At 46.5% G+C, this 19,296-nt stretch overlaps 1 protein-coding gene across 1 annotated transcript in view; it reads right to left on the reverse strand.

Moving 5' to 3' along the window:
* MAN2A1 (mannosidase alpha class 2A member 1) overlaps nt 1-19,296 on the reverse strand; it is a gene marked incomplete in the record, with an annotated part of 1,886,421 nt that overhangs the window by 1,694,768 nt on the left and 172,357 nt on the right.

The raw sequence follows: 19,296 nt of genomic DNA on the forward strand, positions 1-19,296 counted from the left end.
AGATCGCCTCTGAGCAGGCAGTATGCCACTGAGTAGAGCTGGAGTTTCTTTAACTGGGCAGCATATGGCATCTGTTTGTGCCCTTTGATCCTCACGGTGAAGTACTTTTGGGGTCTTTCCAGTTGCTGCAGGTGTCTGGTAAGGTACATCCCAAAAGGGGCATTGTACTCAATTATCGGCCTGATGAGGGATGAGTAAAGAGGCACGATGACCTCCCCTGATCTAGATGTGAATCCCTTCATGATTAGGTGGGCTATATAAAATGTTTTTCTAACCACTTTGGCCACGTGGTTGTCAAATGAGAGATTGCTATCAACTTGGGTCCCCAGGTCCCTAATTACTTCTTCCGTACTTAATGAATTACCACTTATGTGATAATTTGTGGGCACTTTGTTTTTGCCAAAGGGGATGACTATACACTTTTTGGCATTTAGCTTGAGGCCATGGCTTTGGCACCAGTTGTCTGTTTCTATGAGGCCCTTGCGGAAGATGCTTGTGTCGGCTGGAGAGTTGATTATGGCGCCCAGTTTGCAGTCATCTGCTACCTTGGTCAGCCACAGTCCTTCCATGTTGGCCTGTACCTCTGAGAAATATATACCGAACAAGAGAGGTCCCAGGACTGAGCCTTGTGGGACGCCACTTGTAACTGGTTTGGAGTCTGAATGGCTCCAGCAATTCTAACCATGTGGGTTCTGTCCTTGAGCCAGTTTGCAACCCATCTAGTGACATAGGGGTTTATATTTAAGCTGGTGAGCTTATCTATAATGCCCGAGTGGGGTATTGTATCGACGGCTTTTGCGAGGTCCAGGTAGGCTGTGTGGACCAGCTTCCCCTCGTCAATAGCCTTGGTGACTGTTTCAAAGAAATCGACCAGGTTTAAGAGGCAGGATCTGCCCTTAAAGCCGAACTGGGTGGGATCCAGTGTCTGTAGGTCCCCAATCTCTTTATTTATAAGGTCCATGATGATCCTTTCCATAGCTTTGCAGACCAAGCTATTCAGGCTTATGGGGCGATAGTTTCCAGGATCAGTTGAGGCACCACCTTTGTGGAGAGGGACCACCGTTGCTGTACGCCACTCTTTGGATACATATCCGGTAGTAAGGCTGAGATTGAACAGTAGTTTTATGTTTGGGTTTAGCTCTTCCTGGAGTTCATGTAGGACGGCATCTGGCCCCATTGATGCTGTGTTTTTTGCTTTGGAGAGAGCGGCTCTTACCTGAGCATCTAAGATGTCAGGGGGGCAGCACTCTGCTGGGATAGATATTTGCTCTTTTGGTGGGGAGGGGGGGAGAAGTTTGCGCTGAACCTGTCAGCTAGGATGTTGGCAACGTCTGTGGGTTCGGTGTATTTTTTGTCATTTTGGACCAATTCTGAGCATATCTGGGAATTACCACCCAGGTTCCTAACATAACTAAAGAAAGCCTTGTGATTATCCTTAGTGTCCTGTGCAATTTTTCTCTCGAAACTGGCCTTAGACAATTTTATGAGTGCCTGTAGTTGTTTGCTAATACTGATCAGAGATGCCTTCCCTTTTTGGGATTTTGCTCTATCATGTAGTAGCTTCCTCCTTCTATTGTATAGTTTGTTTATGGCTGGGGTCCACCAGACAGGACATCTGCCTTCGGAGGACTGGGTCTTGGTTTTATTTGGGATTACATGATCCATGCATTCCTGAAGGTGTTCATAGAATGCGTTTATAAAGGATTCTGCGGTCTGGGCCGTATTTTCCACAGGCCCGGGGGCTTTGAAGGATTCCACCTCGGTTTTGAGGAGTGTGAAATTTGCTTTAGAGAAGTTTTTCACTGTGGTTTTTCTGGGCAGGGGGTGGGGTCGGGATGTGAATATCCAGTGAGATTAGTTTATGGTCTGATCTTACCAGTGAGGGATACACTTCTGGTCTGGAGCATAGAGTCCCCATGTTGGTGATGATCAGGTCCAGTATGTTTTCCCCTCTTGTGGGAGTGGTAACGGTTCCATAGCATTCGAGTTTATAAATTCTAGGAACCTTTGGGCAAGGGTGTTGAAGCTAGAGTAATGCTCCCAGTCTATGTTTGGGTAGTTGAAGTCGCCCAATATAATGGTGTTTGGAGAGACCTTCATATTTTCCAGTGTTCTCAGGAAGGCCGAGTGGAGTTCCTGGGTTTGGCAGGGTGGTCTGTAGCAGGCTATAAACTGGAAGGCAGTTTTACCCACTGTTAGTTGCACATGGATAGGCTCTGATGCTTCGTGCTGTGCCACCAACTTGGAGGTGTGGGTATCTTTGACGAATATTGATACTCCCCCTCCTTTTGTGGTTCGGTTCAAGTTTTGGGGCCGAAAAGCATGGTATGAGGTATAACCTGATAGTGCTGGGGTGCTCTCGGGAGCCTTGAACCAGGTTTCTGTTACTGCACAGATATCAATGTTCTCCATGCTAAGGAGAGTTTCGAGTGCATGCATCTTGAGGTTTAGACTTCTGGCATTGAGTAGCATTACTCTTAGTTTCTTATCCCTTGTGATACCTATGGAGGTGGGTTTGTCTTTTGAGCCTTGCCTAAAAACGGCACTATGGGGGTAGCAAGAGCCTTTGCCAATATCCGAAAGCCCAGGGGTGATAGGTGCAAGCCGTCCCTAGCGAATCATCGTGGCTTGTCGAGCATGTTATCCCAGGCTGACAGGCATTGGATCCCCTTTGAATGACACCAATACTTAAGCCAATTGTTGAAATTGATCATCTTGTCTTCATATTGTGGCATCATTCTTGGTGAAGGTAAGATGCTACTCAAGGTCAGGGTCATACCGGCCTGGGCTACATGCTCAGAGAGCTCCTCTATGTCTCTTTTCATGTAGTCCAGGGAGGTACATCTCCGGTCATTCACACCAGCATGGACAATGACAGAGTCATATTTGTACTTGCCTTGGAGTGACCTGAGTTGCTTGTGTTATGTGGCGGATCCTAGCGCCCGACAGGCAGCTCACCATGACCTTCTCCTTGTTCAGCCTGGTGAGCAGGACGTCAGTGTGCCTGACGATAGAGTCACCTATTACAAGTGTATCAGGTGTGTTGTTTAGCCTTAAGGGCTGTGACTGTTTGGCACTCTGGCTTTGTGAGCTATGTGTTGCACGTGTTTTGTTTTGGGGTAGCGGTTGCTTGGGTGTCTGCTTTGGAGGTCTCTGCTGCTTAGGCAGATTTTTATTTAGAGCCTCCGAGTATGTTTTTGTGTGTTTATGTGTTTGGTTTGCTGTCGTGGTAGGTCTATGTGAGACTGGAATTGTAGTAAGTGTGGTTTCCTTTTCCTCCTGACTGGTTACGCCAGTACTGAGTTGAGAGAGCTTAGCCTCCAGTTTGGCTATATGGTTGCATCTCTCACATGTGTTGGAATTTGTTGGGAGGAGGAGAGGGTTGTCTGTGTACATGAGGCAGTTGTAACATTGCCTCAAGATTCCCAGATTCACCAGCTGGACCGGAGAGGAGATTGACAACTGACCTTTGGACATGCTAGAATAGTATTGGGAATTCCTTTATAATTGAAAAAAAGGGCCAATGGGGAACAAGGTACTCAAGGGGAGTTTGTGAGGGTGTAGTGCTTTTAACTTTTTAGCGCTGACCTATATAATTGCTTTAGTGAGCAAGTGCCAGGTAACTTAAATGCAACGTGCTACAGGTAACTTAAATGCAAAAACAACATACAGTAACTTATAAGTACAGTAAGCAATGCAGATATCACTAGGGATCCACAGAAGCGCTGAAAAGACACGTTTTAGGTGGAATTAGCGTTTCAGGGAAATAACAAGCAAACAAACAACAAGCATACAAACAAAGCTAGATTCAGCAGGCCTGGATCTAGTCTATGCTACAGCAAACAAGGTGTACCAGTTTCAGTAAGAAACAGTTCAAATATGCAGGCACTATAAGCCTTTAACCAGAAATTCCCAGCTCAGAGGGGCAGAGTCCAGCCTCTCCTCCCACCAGAGTGCAGACCACGAACCCTCAATGTAAAATAACTGGCCTGCAGCCCAAGTGCTTAAACCAGAATTAATGCACTTTTACAATAACAGACACTGAGCCCTCAATCAGCAGTTCCCAACTTAGAAGGATGTAAGCTACCTGTCCTGCCACCACAGTGCAGGCCACAAACCTTCCTAATGTAAACAACTGGTCTGAAGCCCAAGTGCTTAATCCAAAAGACTTAGAATGATAGCTACACTTTAATCAAGTTACTACCAAGCAGTAAGGCCAGTTCCTGCTAAACCTGGGTGGCTGTACCTGTAAGAAATCCTTGACTGTCTGCATGGATTTTGCTTTATTCTCCATTTTTTTCAACACCTCTTCTGCTTTAGTACCAAACAAAGTATCATGCTGTAATGGTGCATCTAATAATTTTGCTTTAACATGATCAGGCAGATTCTGTTCCTTTAACAAAGCATGCCTTCTAATAACAGAACCTGTAACAGCGGCCCTGCAAGAGGCCTCCAGTGAATCATAACCACATTGCAAAGTATGCTTTCCCACTTGTTCAGCTGCATGCAATAAATCCTGCAATTCCTTGTTCTCTGAACATTCAGCATTTGTCAACAATTTCTGTTTAAGCAGTAACATTTATTGCTGATATTTAAGCATATGAAACTGACAATTTAAAGCCCTTACAGCCAGGGTAGCAGAAGTGTAGACTTTTTTCCCCCCATTTGTCTAGAGCCCTAGAATCCCTATCAGAGGGGACAGGGTTTTTGCAGTGGAAGCTTTAACCCCTTTGGGACTCGAAGATATAGTTTCTGGGTCAGCAGGAGGGTTTTTATATAGGAATTTATGAGAATCCGGGACCCTGTAGTATCTGTCTGGCTTAGCAGGTGCAGGGGGTAAAGAGTCAGGGGACAGGCCGGACTCTGAAAATACATCATCCACAATGTCTAGAACAGGTGGAATAGCAAGGGGTCTGTGTTGAGGAAGTAGCAGAAAGTCTATGAGCCTTTTCTCAGATTCAGAATAATGTTGGCTCTCCCAGTGAAAATGCTCCCTCATAGTATGCAGGGTTGCCCCAAAAGAATAATCCTCAGGAGGAGAGGCTGAAGGAATGGATTCTTCAGCATCAGAATCCTCATACGGAAGCATGGAGTAATCCTGTTCAGAAGAGGAATCAGAGGAAATAGAAACCTGATCAGAAGAATCCTACTCTGTCTCTCGCCTAGGCCTCTTACCAGGAGGGGGATGGGAGCCCTTGATCAAAGTAATTAGGTCTTCGGCCATTTTGAACATCTGTTTTTTAGGCATGGAAGTCTGAGTAGGAGAATGCTGTACTTGTTTCTTTGTCTTTAGAGCTGCTTTAGTCTTTGAAGCTGAAGATGACTAAATATATAGTTGTGTAGGTCTGAAGACACCCTCAGAAGCCGATGCCTGCTCAGCGGCTCCGGACCCATCTGAGGGAATGATTTCAGTGTGTCCAATACCTTGAGTATCCAGAGGTCCAGTCGGCTCCACGTGGGAGTCAGTAGCGACCTGTGGCCCTGAGGTAGCAGGCGTCAGGGGTTGAGAAAGCACCTTACTGAGAACCGGCCAACCGGTGACTGGCCTAGCAGAGGCCTCGTCGCCGGTTTTGGACCTCTGGTGCCTATCCTTTTCCTTGTCCTTGCGTTTTTTGTAAACTCCGGTTGTTGGTTGGTCCAACGGCATTATATAATTAAATCTTCGACCAAAGTAATGAAATGCAAAATCGAACCAACGCTTGATAGTGCGTTAGTTAAATCTAGCACAAAACTGACAGCTAGCAACATTGTGATCAGGGCCTAGGCAAGGAATACAGTAAGAGTGAAAATCCTTATGAGGTATTTGCTTCCCACAAGAAATATAATTTTTAACTTTTTCTGACATCGGTCTGGAGCAAGAAAAAAAAAGTTTCCCCAACGGGGTACTTAGCTTTAATGAAGGCTTCGGTTCTGAAATTCGGATTTGAAAATCTCAGAAGTCGGCCGACCGGCACTTGTGAACTGCTTTTGCTTCGGGCACTGCACGGCAAGAAAGACTGAAGAAAATAGTGTTGACTGCATCTTTTATACCCCTGGCGCACTGACGTCAGGGAAGAGGCGACAGCAACAGACGCCGGACCTAGACTTTGGAATTCTGGCCAACTGAGGGTAGCCTGCCAGCAGGATAACCCAAGAGTAATGACTGCAACAGTGAAACGCGATGAACATCTGAAAGTGCATAGATCCTACTCTGAAATGGAGATATTTCCTGCAGGAATCCCCGATAGGCTTCTTAGGTCTAGGGTGGCTAACCAAGCATCCTTGGACAGCATAAGAAGCAGCTCCTGGAGGGTGAGCATTTTGAATTTTGGTATCACCAGGAAGGTGTTTAGAATGGATAGATCAAGGATTGTGTGCCAGGTGCCCTCTTTTCTGGGTACCAGGAAAAGCCTGAAATAGAAACCTTGGCCTATCTGGTCTGCAGGAACAAGCTGTACTGCCCTCATGGAGAGCAGGGAATGGACTTGGTTTTATGCCTCTGCCCACTGGTTTGGAGGAAGATCTGAGAACCCTTTTGGGATAGGTGAAGTGTGGAAATAAAAGTTGCATCCCTGGGACACCATGTTGAGAACCCATCGGTCGTTGGTGATAGAGGCCCAGTCTTTGGCATGGGAGGAGAGTTTTCCTCCTAGGGGCACAAGCAGGTGGGCAGAGGTAATGGGTGGAGCTGTAAAGTCATTGTGAGTTCTTTCCACAAGGGGGTGGCTTAGCACTCGCTGTTTTAGAAGTGGAGGAACTCCATTGCTTAGATCTCTGCATTTCTCTGGGGCTGCCGTCTGGGGGATCTGCTTCCCCTAGGTCGTGTCTAAGCTGGTCTTGAGGGTACCAGAAAGGACCAGTGCTTGGGGGGGCAATGCCTACTGAACCTCGGAGGCTGGACCTGCAAGATGTCCGACTGTCTGCATAGTTAGCTTTTTCTTCCATCTTTTTTGAGACCTCGTCTGTACTGGTGCCAAACAAATTGTCATTGTTCAATGGTGCGTCCAATAGTTTTGATTTGACATGGTCTGGCAAGGTCTGTTCCTTAAGCCAGGCATGTCTAAGTACAGTACCTGCGACTGCTGCCCTGCAGGATGCTTCTAGGGCATCAAAGCCAGACTGCAAGGTGCGTCTAGTAACTTGGTTTGCAGAATGCACAAGCTCCTGTAATTCTTTATTTTCTGCACAAGCCGGAAAGGTAGATATTTTTTGTTTAAGGAGTTCCATAGTATGTTGCTGGTATTTCATCACGTCAAACTGACAATTTAGTGCTCTAATGGAAAGTGTTGCAGAGGTGTATACTTTTTACCCCATCTGTCTAAAGCTTGGGAATCCCTGTCTGAGAGGGTGGGATTCTTAGCTGTGGTTGCTTTTATTCTTTTAGGTCCTTGGGAGATGACCTCTGGGTCCGCAGTAGGATTCTTCAAAAGAAATTTGTGAGAGTCAGGGATTCTGTAATACCTACACTAAGGAATACCTACCCCAAGGAACACCACACCAAGTAAAAACCACACAAATGTCACTAAAATAACAGAAATAACATCCTTTTAGAAAATGCACTCAGGAAGTAAAAATAAAAATCCAGTATTTTATTAGTATTAAGCACGTTCATCTCCTGTAAGAGACTTCATCAGTATTCTACAAGGATGGTATTTCAGTTATTTTAGTGACTCTGTAATACATGTCAGGCTTCTTGGGAGCAGGAGGAAGGGTGTCAGGAGTTAAACTGGATTCCATAAAAACATCATCCACAATATCCAGGACAGGATGAATGGCTAAAGGTCTGTGCTGTGGTAAATCTAAGAATTCCCTGAGTCTCTTTTTGGACTGAGGATAGTCCTGACACTCCCACTGGAAATGCTCCCTTAAAGTATGTAAGGTTTGACCAAATGAAAAATCCTCTTGAGGAGAGGCAGAAGGAATGGATTCCTCTGCATCTGAATCCTCATAAGCAGACAAGGGTTGCATGTCTTCATATTCAGAAACTTCAGAGTCATTGGACTCCTGGTCAGATAAAACTGCTGGGGACAAGTCTCTTTCTTTTGGAAGGGGTAGGCAGGCTTCCCCTAATAAGCAAGATAAAGTCTTCTGCCATTTTAAGCATTTAAGATTGAGGCATGGAAGCAGGTGTTTGAGCTTGGGTCTTTTTTTTTTTTTTTTTTTAGGCATAATTGGTACCCTGGGCCTTAGAAACTTGGTAGTTTTAGAAAGAACTGAAGACGCGAAAAGAGTGGTCTGCTTGTGTTGAGTATCGGTAGTGTGAAGACCAGACCCATCCAAGGTAGAGACATCCGCAGGATCCATAGTCAAAGAAGAGTCTCACAGCATACCGGACTCCGAACGGGTCTCGGTAGCGGCCTGCAAATCCACAGAAGCAGTCATCAGGGGCTACAAAAGCACCTCACTGAGGACCAGCGAACTGGTGACTAGCTTAACGGAAGCGTCGTCGGCAGTTTTGGACCTGTACGGTCTGTCTCTCTCTTTATCCTTACTTTTTTCAAAAAATTGGTAGTCTGACTGCTTACCAAAGCCATTTCGGAATACGGAGATCAAGAGCGAAAATATTTAGCTAAAATAAGGGCCTGATGACATATAGTTCTGGCGTTGAACAAAGCACAAAACTGACAGCAAGGGAAGTCGTGGTCTGGCCTAAACAGGTGATGCAGTAAGAATGGAAATCTCGGTGTGGTATTTGCTTTCCACAGGCGAGACAATTGTTAACTTTTCTGACAAATGTTAGAGCAAGAAAAAAGGATCCCCAATGGGGTACTTAGCTTTCGAAGACTTCATCTTCAGTTCTGAAATGAAAACTCAGGTAGGGGCCGACCGGCACTCGTGCAAACTGCTTCTGTTTTGGGCTCCTCGTCAAGAAAGACTGACGTAATGGGGTCGGCTGCCTGATTTTATGCCACTGACGTCAGTCCTGGAGCGACAGCAACCGACACAGAAATACTAAGCCTCTGGTATTCAGGCCAACTGAGGGCTACCCCTGGTAGGATAACCAAAGTGTGATGACTGTAACAGTGAAACACAAAGAACATCTTTAGTTTTACATGGAGAGGGAGTCTGTTCCACAACAGCAGTATCCTTTGCAAGATACAACTGCCCCTTCAAACCATTCTATTGATTTTGAATAATGGTTTAGATCCCTAGACTGAGTACTTCTGATGCCATTTGATTTGCTGATGTACAGTAAATCCATCAGTAACGGGAAAGAGGAGGTCTTGCACGGCTGACATAGGTCACCTCTTAGTAGGCTGCAGGATACACAGTATAGTGAAGGGGCCTTGAGTTGGTCCATGTAAGACATGTTTAGGCCTTGTATCCTTTTTGTAAGGCATCTCTGTGGGCATTCCAGCTGCTGCCAAATGTCTGGACAGATGCACTCCCAACAGGGTCATTATTTTCAAACACTAGCCAAATAACAGTAGAGCAAAGGGGGGCAATGATTTCTCTAGATCTAGACACAATTCCTTTATTTTTAAGCTTTGCAATAAAGACTTTCTTACAACAATAAATACATGTTGGTCAAACATTAGGTCACTGTCCACATAAGTTTCCAAATCCCAAGCAACTGGGTCAACTCTTAGGAGCATGTTGTCAATGTAGCAATTCCCGGGGGGGAGGTTGTTCATAGTGGTTAAAAGGGGGTTTACCTCACAGACATAAGGTTTGGATTCTTACCTTTGGCTTGGAAAGATTGGCTAGGCATAAAAATGGTCCACAAGAGCAGACAGCCTAGTAGCAATGTACTAACCTAAAGGATACAGTAATGCAATTTTTGGCATATAGCTTCAGTCTAGTATTTTGGCACTAGTTATTTATTTGAGACCTCCAGATAGAACTCCATTTCTGACATTTCCCCCTAGTGGGTACGCTGACTAATTGTTTCATGTTATTTGTATTGACAAAATCCAGGAATCTCTGCACTTGTGAACTGGTGGTGGAGTAGGTTTCCCAGTCTATAGTTGCACAGTTTACATCAGCTAGGAAAATGGTACAGAGTTTAATACTGAGTGATTCTCGTTCTGTAGATAAGTGTTGTGCCTTTCGTCAAAAATGGAGTTCTATAGCTAACTAACCTGCAGAATGGCTAAGTCCTTTGGGGATTCATTGACTGCTCCTAGCTTCCAGTCATCTGCAAACTAGTTAGCCAGAGCCCTTTGGTATTGGCCTATTGGCCTTTACTTCAGAAAAGTAGATACTAAACAGAAGAGGTCCCAGCACATAAACCTGGGGGACTCCACTGAAGACTGGTCACTTTGCAGAAGCAACTTCCCCTATTTTGATTATCTGAGTCCATCTGTGAGCCAGCTGGCAATCCATCAGGTGACACAGGGGTTTATTTCCAGTTCATTTAGCTTTTCTACTATGCCTGAGTGGGGAATTGTGTCAAAAGCCTTGGCCAGGTCAAGGTATATGGTATGTACCATTTTGCCTTCATCCATTGATTTTGTGACCTTATATATATATATATATATATATATATATATATATATATATATATATATATACACACACACACACACACACACACACACACACACACACACACACACACACACACACACACACACCAGGTGAGAAAGCATGACTCTGCCCTTGACGAACCCAAACGGACACAGGTCCAGTGTTTGGAAGTTCCCTAGGTCTTAACTGATTAATTCCATGATAAGTCTTTCCATAGCTTTGAATATCCGGCTGGCAGACTTCTGGGTCTGTAAAGGCCTGGGTCTTTAGAAGATCCTCACTATGCAGGGGGAATAACTTTAGCTTTCTTCATTCACTTGGTACAAACCATGTATGGAGGCTGAGACTAAACAGTGTTGTTACAGGTGTGGCCACATTGTGCAGCATGCTACTTAAGTTGCAGCCATCCATAGATGCAGTAGTTTTAGCTTTTGGTAGCACTTTTAAGACTTGGTCTTGTGTGATAGCCGGAGGACAGGCAGATTCATGTACATCTTGAGGAACAGACAGAGGAGAGAAGGGTAAAGTTAGACCCCAATTTAAATTGGCCAGTAGGTTTGGTACATCTTAACTTCAGTGTAGGTAACATCATTCACAGTCAGCTCAGCACATTGCTGCATTGTAGTTTTAAGATTACAAGCATAACTAAAAAATGCCTTGTGATGATCTTTGTCTTGGGTAGCTATTTTAGCCTCAAACTTGACTTTGGTGGATTTTATTATGGTAATCAGTTGTTTATTTCAGTGACAAGGGATCCAACATTCTGGGAATTACTACTCTTACTTTTGGTCAAAATTCTTTTCCTATCATTACAAAGCTTGTTAATAGTATGGTTCCACCATGTGGGTTTGTTTCTGGGGATTTCTCTGCCCTTCTTTCTACTGGGTACAGCTGCATCTATGCAGCTGTTTACATGCTGGTATAATGTGTTGGTTTACATTTCTGCACATTCAGGGGAGTTAACTGTTTTTTGGGGGGATTTTAAGCTTGGAAATGCATCACTTAGGAGTAGCTAGTTTGTCTTAATGAAACTTCTAAATACACCTTGGGTGGAAGAGATGTCTGGTTTTAGTTTTATTTTGAAGGAGACTGCTTTATCGTCAGACCCAACAATTGATGAAGATACACAAGGGATGGTGCAAGATGCTACCATATTAGTAAGGACAAGATCCAACATATTATTCCCCCTAGTGGGTACGCTGACTAATTGTTTCATGTTATTTGTATTGACAAAATCCAGGAATCTCTGCACTTGTGAACTGGTGGTGGTGTAGGTTTCCCAGTCTATAGTTGCACAGTTTAGATCAGCTAGGAAAATGGTACAGAGTTTAATACTGAGAGATTCTCGTTCTATAGATAAGTGTTGTGCCTTTCGTCAAAAATGGAGTTCTATAACTCTATAGCTAACTAATATATGGTCCGAGACGTTTATGACAGTTATTTGGACATAAAGAAGTTGTAATGCATCGTGATGCTTTACCAGCCTTGAGGCAAAATGCACCGTGATGCTTTACCAGCCTTGAGGCAAATCTCTTCTGAATGTAGATACACATCTCCACCTTTTTCCCCTCCTGATGCTTTTGTGATTTAAGCCTTTGATATTTTAGTGAGAAAGTACTGTGGTCACTCCAGTGGTGACAACTGTTTGGACACGTACATACGAAAGGGAGCATTATAATCACTGATCATCCTAGTACGAGTGCAGTAGAATGATTACATCCCTGGAAATGAACATCATAATATGCCTGCAGCACTGCTGTCACTGTAGTCACCTGCTCGCCAGTCTCTAAATGTAATCTTCATTGACAAGCTGAACCTGTTTGGTCCAATAGGGCCCCACTGTCACAGGGGTCCCCACAGTAGGCTATAACCTACAAGACTTACCCGAGAGACATTACAACAAAATTCTGCAGCAGCTACAAGTCTCATAAGTAAAGAACACAAAATTTCTGGTCATCCACTGCACTACTAGTTAGCCACAAGGACTCCATGTGCTAGTTACTTGTGCTCATAGTAGTCAGTTGTTGCTGCTGACTGTTCAAGAAGGGTTTTCAATCCAAAACTGAGGTCAGATTAGCCTTCTGGTTTTGTGCATCTTTCTAGTTCTGTCACAGAAGACAAGACCAGGTTTAATTTGAAGTCTGACAGTGATATTCAGTTTTCTTTTTCTTCTCTTGTTATGTGGAATGCATGACTGATTGTGAATGACCATTATTATAAAAAGAAACTGTACACAGTTTATCCCAACCAGTATTAAAATAAACACTAGTAAGCACAAATAACAAAAACAAGAAATACTGTAATGTGAGGTAAAAAGAAGTTATGTACTCACCATAACGTTCCATCTGAGTAGGTACTTCATTTGTCTGCAACCTGTGGGTACCGGATCCGAGCCGGCAGCTTACCAAGCTCCAAGATCCGAGCTCCTAGCTCCACCCCCCTACCCATAATCTCCTGCTACCAACCACATTACCTCAGATCGTTTTTTTTTGCCTTACCAACCTGTAAACATGAAAATTCAACTACAAAGGTGATCCGAAAATCCCGAAAGGTTTGGGGGATGGTAGGGGGGGGTCGGTTGCAGACAAATGAAGTACCTACTCAGATGGAACGTTATGGTGAGTACATAACTTCTTTATCTGAAGTAGTTACTTCATTTGCTCTGCAACCTGTGGGACAGAGTCCCCAGCTACTTATAAGAACCTGGGTGGTCCTTACGGAAGGATATTCCGAAGCACCGCGGAGCCAAAAAAAGCCCTACTTCTCGAAATCACATCTAATTTATAATGAGAAATGAACGTATGAGAAGAGGACCAAGTAGCCGCTATACATATGTCGTCCACTGGAACCTAGACCAGAAGGCTGTTGAAGTGGCTACAGATCTTGTAGAATGAGCACGGATATTAACCGGGGCTGGTTTGCCAGATGATATATACCCCTGAATAATACACTGACGAATCCAATTTGCCACAGTAACTTTGGAAATGGCTTTACCCATGGCTGATTTTGCATACGAGACAAATAACTGGTCCGACTTGCGAAACTCTCTAGTCCTATGCAAGTAGAAACGCAGCTGTCTGTGTACATCCAATTTGTGTAATGTGTATTCTCCCTTGTTCTGAAATGTGGAAAAAAACACTGGTAAATTTATTGATTGATTTATATTTGCTTCTGAAGCAACCTTAGGCAAGAAAGACGGGTTAGTCCTGAGGGGGACACTATCTTTGTGAAAGATAAGGTAAGGAGGCTTCATACACAAGGCTTGTAATTCTGAAACCCTTTTGGCTGAAGTAATGGCCACTAAGACGGCTGTTTTCCATGACAAGAACTTCAACGGAATTGAGGCCGCAGGTTCGAAAGGTGGACTTGTTTAGGCTTGCAAGACTAGAGTGAGGTCCCATGGGGGAACCACAGACTTTATTGGTGGATTTAAAAGGAAGATGCCTCGTAAGAAGGTTTTGCACAACTTTGTAGATGCTAAGCAACCTATGCCATCACTCACATGAAAATGGGAGATGACCGCCAATTGCACCTTAACCGTAGAAGCGCTTGCTCCCTGATGAAAGATTAATGAGAGGAAGTCTAGGATGGTCGGGATAGGGACAGTAAATGGGTCCAAGCCCTTATCTTTGGCCCAAATGGAAAAACGTTTCCACTTACTGTTTTAAAGTTTTCTGGTAGATGGCTTATGAGCCGCAACCAGAATGGCCTTAATGAGAGATGAAATACCGGGAGTCCTAGCCATTAATGGAACAGGATCAGCCAAGCCGCAAGCTTGAGGCTGACCGGGTTGGGCAATCTGCGGGATGAGAAATCAGTTCTGGACTGGGATCCAGAATCCACGGAGCCGCCACACTGTGAGACCGCAGAAAGGGGAACCAGATCTGCCGAGGCCAGAATGGGGCTATGAGGATAACTCTGCTCCCCAACCGACAGGCTTTCTGAATGGACTTCATCATGAGAGGAAGGAGAGGATAAGCATAAAGGAGCCCGGGAGGCCAAGCATGGACCAGAGCGTCTCTGGGGTTTTCCCCTCTGGGGGGAATTATTGCGAAGTACTCACTGCATTTTGTGTTTAAAGGAGAAGCAAAAAGATCACAGCAAGGCTGACCCCATTTGTGGAAGACCTGTTTCGCAACAGATGGATTCAGAGACCACTCGTACGAAGGGAGGAGCACCCAACTTAGCTTGTCCGCTAATATGTTGGATCGTCCCGGGATGTGCGTTGCTACCAGAAAGCGGTTGGTGGAGATCACCCATTCCCAAACTCTCATGGCCTCTCGACACAGGGGGTAAGATCTGGTTCCTCCCTGTTTTGTTTATGTACCAGACTACAGACATGTTGTCTGTCTGGATCGCAATAGTCCCCAGGGGAAGAAGGTCATGGAGGGCTTGCAACGCCAAAAACACCGCCCTCATCTCTAGAACATTGATATGCAATGCGGTCTCTAGGGGAGTCCACGTGCCTTGAACGGATCTGCCTGAACAATGCCCCCCCCCACCCGAGGCGAGAAGCGTCCGTGGTCAATGTGACTTCGACCGGGGGGGAATCACAAAGGGCCTCCCTTCTCTGAGTTCCCACGCATGCAACCACCAAAGAAGGGAGTCCCTGCAAACTCTGCTCAGCGGTATGGGCGTGTTCAATGGGTGGAGCAAGAGGGACCATTGGACTTGAAGGGTCCATTGCAAAATCCGCAATCGCAAGCGGGCATTGAGGGAAAGACTGATCGCGGCTGCCATAGACCCTAGTGCCCTCAGGACCAACTCCGCTGGAGGAGAAGGATTCCGTAGAAGGGCTAACACCAGATAAGACAAGCTGTTCAGTCTGATTGATATTAGGGTAGCTCGAGAGATTCGAGTATCCAACCTGGCCGCTATGAATTCCAGGGCTTGAGTGGGGCACAGGCAGGACTTCTGCAGGTTTACTGAAATGCCTAGGTTGTGGGCTAGAGTCAGTGCGTAATCTCTCGCTACTGAGAGCTGATGCCTGTTGGTCGTGGTAAGGAGCCAGTCGTCTAGGTACGGGAAGACCTGAATGCCCTGAAGTCTCAGGTGGGCAGCAACCACCGCCATGACTTTGGTGAACACTCTGGGGGCTGAAGTGAGGCCGAATGGAAGAACCCTGAATTGATAATGACTGGCTCCGAGCCGGAAGCAGAGAAACCTCCTGGATCATCTGTCCATTAAAATGTGGTAGTATGCATCCTTGAGGTCTATGGAGCACATCCAGTCATTCTCCCGCAGAAGGGGGAGGATAGATTGAAGAGTGACCATCCGGAACTTTTCCTTGGGTATAAACAGGTTCAGAGTGGAAAGGTCTAAGATGGGTCTGAGGTCCCCCGTTTTCTTTGGCACCAAAAAGAACCTTGAGTAATAACCCAATCCGGACTGAACTGGGGGGATGGGCTGGATGGCTCTTTTTCTTAGCAACTTTAAAATTTCTAAAGCCGCCACCTCCCTCTGATTGGGTGGTACATCGGGGAGGTGTCTGGTTTTGGGGGGGGAAGATTTAGGAAAGGAATGAAGTAACCTCTGGAAATGATATGGAGCACCCATCGATCCGTTGTAAGGGACTCCCAGTTTGACAGGTGCTCCATCAACCGCCCCCCGACTGCCTCCAGAGAGGGACAGTCGGGCAAGCCCTCAGGGCTGTTGTGCGGGTCTGTCCGAGAAAGGTTCTCTAGACCCGAAATTACGCGGCCCCCCTCTGCCTCTGGGCCGGCGTCCACCTCGTCCTCCTCTGCCTCTAGAGGACGAGTGGTCCGCAGCTGGATGGGATTGCTGAGACTTGCGGAACCACAGCTTCTTTTGTCCCCTCTGATTCCTGGAGAAGGATCTTTGGGGACTAGAGAAGCGGACTCCGACGACAGACAGCATCTTCCCGTCCTTTTCACTTTGGACCAGCGTATCGCAAACGGTCTTGCCGAAAAGAGCAGAACCGTCAAAGGGGGCATTCGCGAAGGACACCTTGAAGGGATCCGGGAAGTCGCAAAGACGGAGCCAGGTGTGACGTCGTAAGACGACCCCTGCTCCACTGGCTCTAGCGGCTCCCTCCAAAGCATGAGAGAGGAGTCGCATAGACGTATTGGAGATGGATTTCAGAGTGGCCATTCGTGTCATAAACACATTCCTGTCTCCGACCGACATGGACTCTGGGGGGGGGGGGGCTGCAGCGTATTCCTTGATCAAGTCTCGCTGTAGCCTGATGGTATTTGCCATATAGTTCAGCGCCCTTATAGAAAAGGTCGCTGAAGCAAACATCCGCTTCCCTTCTTTATCTGGCAGGTGGACCAGAGAACTCTCCTGAGCGAGTTCTTTCTTGCTGGCCGCCGCCACCAACATGGCATCAACAGGGGATCCTTTGGCCCATGATTGCCTATCTGTGGGAGGGCTCAGTATTTTGTCGGGATGCCTAGGTATTGGCTCCACGGTGTCGGGCTCCTTCCACGCCCTGGTGGTAATTAAGTCCACCAGGGGGTCGGCCGGAGGGGACACCCAAGAAGTAGATGGGCCTGCCTCAAACGTCTCCAGGAACGCAGATTCATCAAGGGAAGGTTTTTGGGCAGACCACCCCCTTCTAATACGCAACATTTCCATGATGTCTCCAAAGGAGACATCTTCAGGGGGTGACCTTGGGGAACCCTCCCTATCATCTAAGTCCGTGTCAGTAGTAACCGACTCGGGGGAGCCCAGGTGCCTCCTTTTACACCGACGTTTCCGAGGAACCTCCTTGGTGGGGCTATCCGAAGAGGGCTCGTCCACGGGTTGTTGTTCCTCAACAGGAACTAGCTGGAGGGCTTGGGCAGGCTGTCCCGATGGTCGGATGATGGAAGACAGACCCTCGTACAGTGGGGGTACGTGTGGATCCACAGCCCGAACCAGGGATCTGGAGGATCTCGACAGTACCCTCTCCACTACCTCAAAAGCCGAAGGAGATTCACCCTCGCCAGCCTCTGAGAGCAATCTCCTCGGCTCTGAGGAAGGGATCGAACTCGGAGCTGAAGCAGTCGGCGCCGAGAGAGAGGTGCGCTCCGAACCCAACAGCTCCGAAGATACAACTCCCTTGGATCCGATGCTCAGCCCTCTGCCGCGAGGGCTCGGATCCGACAAGCTCGAGGGCATAGTCAGAGTCGAAGAGACCAGCGCTATCAGCGCCGACAAATCCCTGGGTCCGAATGGGCACAGATGCGATGACTCCGAGACCCGAAAATGAGTCTGAGAAGGAGTGATCGTGGCAAACATGGGGGCCGTGCTCCCCCCCAGAGGGGGGGGGGAGGCAAGAGCACCCCCATCTGCATTTGGGTCTGTAAGAACAGACGCATCATCAGATCCATATCTGCTTCGGAGATGCTTTTTGTTGACCTGGAAGAGGTAGTCGAGGCGGGCTGGAGGGCCGCCTCGACGACCTCGAGGGAGACCGATCTTCCTGCTCCGGCGAGAAGCCAGGCAAACGGAGCCGAGAGAAGGATCCGGAGACCCCCGAAGGAGACTTAGTTATTTTAGCTGGCGGAGTCGAGGGGTGAGACTCGGTCCGCCTTTTATGGGATCTATGTCCCTCCTTATCCTTGTGCCTCTTCTCCTTAGTTGAGGAGGCACTAGTTTCCCCAGAGCTCAAACCCGAAGTGGGAGGTTGAGTCCCGAGTAGAGCTGAGGGAACAGAGGGCGCCGAGGCCGCTTAGGCAGCCGGAGCCCGAACAGGAGAGGAAGAAGTAGCTGACTCCTGGGGGAGCTTTCCCGCCAGGATCAGCTTGTTCTTCCTATCCCGAAGTGCTCTGGGGTTAAAGGCCGCACAGATCTGGCAAGCCTCTGAGAGATGGGCTGCCCCCAGTCACAAAACGCACTGAGTGTGACCATCAGCTGGGGAAAGCTTGTGGCCACACTCAGTACATTTGGAAAAAATGGCCTTAGGCCCTTCCGCCATGTTGAAGCACTCACACACACACACACCCAAACGCTAAGGAGGGAGGGGGAGTGACAAGAAAAACTAACTACTGTACCAGTAAAAATTTAAAAAACTAACATAAACAAGGGGGTAGAAGGTTTTACTACCACACACACTCGATTTTGAAGTTTTTTGGTGAAAAAAGATTGAAAACGATCTCACCCAGCCAGGAGCTCTTCAAAAGTAAAGCTTCTTCAGCTGCGGCAAAAAACGATCTGAGGTAATGTGGTTGGTAGCAGGGGATTATGGGTAGGGGGGAGGAGCTAGGAGCTCAGATCTTGGAGCTTGGTAAGCTGCCGGTTCGGATCTGAAGTCGGATCCAGTACCCACAGGTTGCAGAGCAAATGAAGTAACTACTTCAGATCTTCCAATCATCAAGATATGCAATACCTAAACTAAGGCAAGAAGTCCTGAAGTGGGGGTCAGCTGGGGCTCCACTAAAATAGTCTAGATTGGGCCCCACAGTTGCCAAGACCAGCCGTGTTCATTCATGTTCAAGACCCCAATATTCCTAAACTCCTCCTTATGGCTGCTGCACAGATCAAGCCACTCTTTTGCAAAACAGAGCCATGATGTATGGTATGAAAGTGCTTATTTTCAAACCCCTAATAAACTGCAGATGATCTAGTAAGGCTATTTTTTTTTAAGAAACAATGACACCAAATTAAGTATCTGTGCAATAACAGAACATGCTGTACTTTTAGAATTTACACATCATTCTGTACATTTTGAAAGGCAAAAGCCAAAGCCAAGTACTGCAAGCAAGCTCTATGATCAGATTGTTACAAAAAGCTAAATGCCATATCTGTTCTGAATGTAGTCATGTTTTCTAGCGCTTTTCTTAAAGTTTTAAACAAGATCAGCCAAGTATATGCACAGAAAGGTATCCTTTCTATCGTATTATG

The sequence above is a fragment of the Protopterus annectens genome, chromosome 2.part2 (assembly GCF_019279795.1).
Source record: "Protopterus annectens isolate FY-2018-M chromosome 2.part2, PAN1.0, whole genome shotgun sequence".
Taxonomy (NCBI): domain Eukaryota; kingdom Metazoa; phylum Chordata; order Ceratodontiformes; family Protopteridae; genus Protopterus; species Protopterus annectens.